Source organism: Myotis lucifugus, unplaced genomic scaffold (genome assembly GCF_000147115.1).
Source record: "Myotis lucifugus unplaced genomic scaffold, Myoluc2.0 scaffold_125, whole genome shotgun sequence".
NCBI lineage: Eukaryota > Metazoa > Chordata > Mammalia > Chiroptera > Vespertilionidae > Myotis > Myotis lucifugus.
In genome coordinates, this window is record NW_005871173.1 from 495,888 (window position 1) to 499,669 (window position 3,782).

A 3,782-nucleotide genomic window follows, 5' to 3' on the forward strand; every position below is an offset into this window, starting at 1 on the left:
CAGGTCCAAGAAGCGCAGAGAACCCCAAACAAAAGGAATCCAAAGAGACCACACCAAGACACATCATCATTAAAATGCCAAGAGCAAAAGACAAAGAGAAAATCTTAAAAGCAGCAAGAGAAAGAGGCTCAATTACCTACAAGGGAATACCCATACGACTGTCAGCTGATTTCTCAACAGAAACTTTGCAGGCCAGAAGGGAATGGCAAGAAATATTCAAAGTGCTGAATACCAAGAACCTACAACCAAGATTACTTTATCCAGCAAAGCTATCATTCAGAATTGAAGGTCAGATAAAGAGCTTCACAGATAAGGAAAAGCTAAAGGAGTTCATCACCGCCAAACCAGTATTATATGAAATGCTGAAAGGTATCCTTTAAGAAGAGGAAGAAGAAGAAAAAGGTAAAGATACAAATAATGAACAACAAATATGCATCTATCAACAAATGAATCTAAGAATCAAGTGAATAAATAACCTGATGTACAGAATGAACTGGTGATTATAATAGAATCAGGGACATAGAAAGGGAATAGACTGACTATTCTTGGGGGGAAAAGGGGTGTGGGAGATGCGGGAAGTGACTGGACAAAAATCATGCACCTATGGATGAACACAGTGGGTGGGGAGTGAGGGTGGAGGGTGGGGTGGGAGCTGGAAGGAGGGGAGTTATGGGGGAAAAAAGAGGAACAAATGTAATAATCTGAACAATAAAGATTTAAAAAAAAATAAAATAAAATGTAAAACTATGTAATATACTTTAACAATACTACAAAATAAAAAGTACCACTTTTATATGAAAGGAACCTGAAAGCAGACTTTGTAAAAAGCTAATTCCTGGTCTTTCAACTAGTTCAGTGCTTTCCAATGACCAAGCCAAATATCCCTAAACAATATGGGGAAATATATGTATTTATATAATTGATTTGAGTATTCAGAAAGGAGAAAAATATCACAAGGTTTCATGACCTCTTGAAATCAGATGGATGAGGTTCAAAGTCTAGTTCCGACACTTCGTTCATTCATCTAATCCTACTTAGTGACCTGGTGTGGAGAGAAATCTTTTGGAGGTGACATTCTGAGAGCTGAAAGCCTTGTGAAGATCTGAGTTACAGACAGAGGTAAGTACTAGAAGCAAGGACAAGTGTTGAGTATTCAAGTAATAGAAAGTTCTGTAAGACTGCAAATTAGTGAGCTAGGTGGTTGAAAAGTAAGGTTGGAGAGGCAGAATGATCTATAGGATTTTTAGGGTAGGATGAATTATATTCATTGTGTAATAAAGAGCCTTTGAAAGGTTCTAAGTAGAAATATTTTGGTTTACATTTTAAAAAATAATGGCAGCTGCCCTGGCTGGGTGGCTTAGTTGATTGGGTACATACCTAGGTTATGGGTTCAATCCCTGGTCAGGTGGGAACAGGAGGCACCAATGGATGTTTCTCTCTCTCAAATCAAATTCTCAGATGAGGATAAAAAAAAAAAATGTAAAGAATCATGGCAGCTGTGGAAAATGGATTGTAGGAAGTACAAGTGGCAGCAGGGAGGCTAGTTAGAATGTGTATCAGGAAATTTCAGAGTTGGATACTTGAGACTGGATGGCCATAGTGGAAATGAAGATAAATGAAAAGATATGAGATCTATTGAGGAGGGTAAGTAAAGTCAAAAGTCAACAGAGCTTGCTGATGTGTTAGATGTGGACAATGAAGGAAACTGGAGTAAAAAATACCCTAGGGTTCAAAGTTTTAAGATCTAAGCTATAAAGTGTCATTTGTCAAGTTGGAGAAAACGAAGGAAGTTAACTCTTTCCTCATCTATAAAACAGGGGTGAGAAAATAAAACTGAACTAAACTTATGACACAGTCCCTGTCACATGTGGTCTAATCAACAGAATCTACAGAAGTCTAATTACCCCATTTTTCTAAGTCAAATCCCTTCATGTCCTTCCTACTGTATATCATGAACATTTTATAAGTAGCAAAATTTACCCCAGACAGATAGATGTATACATTTCAGATTATATATTTGTCCTAGGAATGAGATCCAGTTTCAAATGAAAATCCTTGCTCAGCCTTGACTAGCTTTTGTGACCTAGAACATTCAATAAGTCTTTCATTTTCTCTAAAACGGAGCTATTAATATCTACCTCCTGGAGTTGGTAGATTCAACATATTGCATTTTTTAAACCTTTCATTTAGAGTACAATCATGAAAAAGACATTAGTTAACTTTCAAAAGGTAACCTATTTAACTTTTCAATATAGATCTGACACTCCTTATTAAAAATCTGTGCAGCTATTCCAATGTTAAATAACTAAGTTCTACAATCTCCAGTACCTGTAAGACAGCCACCATGTGCCCAACGCTAGGCCTGGCTGTTCCAAAATTTAAGAGGCCCAAACCTTGCTACCATTACCTGCCTATCAGCCCTAAGAGAAAATTTAAAAAATGTTGGAACTCAATAAATTTTAAAATTTCATTTCCCCGAATTTATAAACAGGAAAAGAATTCAAGAGGATTGCAAACATTCTCTTTAGGAGTAAGATGGTAAAGAGACAATTGCAATTAAACAATCAAAAAACTTAAAGCCATCAAGCTTCAGCATTTCACAAGGGAGCCATCTGAAGATCAATTAAGTATTTTTTCCCCTCTCTCTCTCCTATTCCAGATTCCTTTTCTAGAGACATGGGCATCTTCCAGAGATCACCAAATATCACACTATCAAATTGCTACTTAAAAAACGTTGGTAATTTCTAAGTTAAAAATAAGTGCATTTCCATCTCTTTTAGAGACAGCAACAAAGAGAATAAAAATAAGCGTTTATCTGAGCGCCTTCCATTCCATCCAAGTTTGTAAATAAAAACCTAGTGTTCCAGGAGTACAGATTCTCACAAAATCAGCTCAAAATGGCCAAATCCATGGTTTTGTGCTAAAAAATAGTGTGGTGGTTTTTTTTTCTCCTTCTCTCCCTTTGATTCCGGGCCTTGAGACTGAGTTACTGAGTAAAGGAAAAAAAGAGAGAAATTGAACGTTTTTGCTCGGACACCCCTGGAGAGCTTGGTTCCGTGAGGGGGGTCCCTGTATTTGGCGGGAGCGGGTGGGGGAGACCCCGGAGATGCTGGGGCGGCGGGGTGCCCCCGAGGGCGCGGGCCGGTGGTGGAGGAGGCGGGAGATAACCGCGAGCAGGATCTCCCGCGCCCGCCAGCAAGGCTGAGGTGGCCCAACCCGGGGAGACTGACCCGGGATCCGGGGGCGCGGGCCCTACGTGGAAAGGGGGCTCGGGGAGTCGGGGTCAGGCACCCGGGCAGACACCTGGCCAGGCCCTGGGGGCCGCCCCGCCGAGCCCGAGCCCCTGGGCCGGTGGGGGAGGGGAGGGGCATTTGGCGCCCATTCCGGCCGGGTGGGGAGGCACCGCATCCAGGGGCAGAAGGGCGCCCCTGGAGGCCTCCACCCGCACCGCCCTTGGAGCTGGCGTCCAGGCTCGGCGCGGCGGGCAGGGCCCGGGCCCGCCATCCCACCTTGGCACATCTGGCTTCCCTTCCCGGAACGCCGCATTCTTCCTCCTGGTCCCAGGGACCGGCGCCGGCGCCCGGCCGGGGTCCAAGCGTGGGGCCGCACGGTCGGATTCCGGGGTGGGATCCCCTCACCCCTCGGCATGCACCTCTCCTGGAGCCGGCACCCCTCCTGAGCCGGCACCCCTCCTGGAACCCGCACCCCCCTCTGTCCTCTCCCTTCACTCACTATTCAAGGAGCCAGGCGCCTGGTAGCTGTCACGGCGCTGCAGCTGCAGG

The 3,782-nt window shown here is 44.0% G+C and overlaps 2 protein-coding genes across 3 annotated transcripts in view; both read right to left on the reverse strand.

Annotated features, from left to right (window-relative positions):
• Positions 1-3,776, reverse strand: part of FBXO5 (F-box protein 5) — an 11,666-nt gene extending 7,890 nt beyond the window's left edge. For both annotated transcript variants that reach the window (XM_023758215.1, XM_006093866.3), the window contains exon 1: positions 3,733-3,776. The gene's annotated coding sequence lies outside the window, so the exon portion shown is untranslated. The remainder of the gene's footprint in view (positions 1-3,732) is intronic.
• The window catches only part of MTRF1L (mitochondrial translational release factor 1 like), a 15,637-nt gene that overhangs the window by 806 nt on the left and 11,049 nt on the right, over positions 1-3,782 (reverse strand).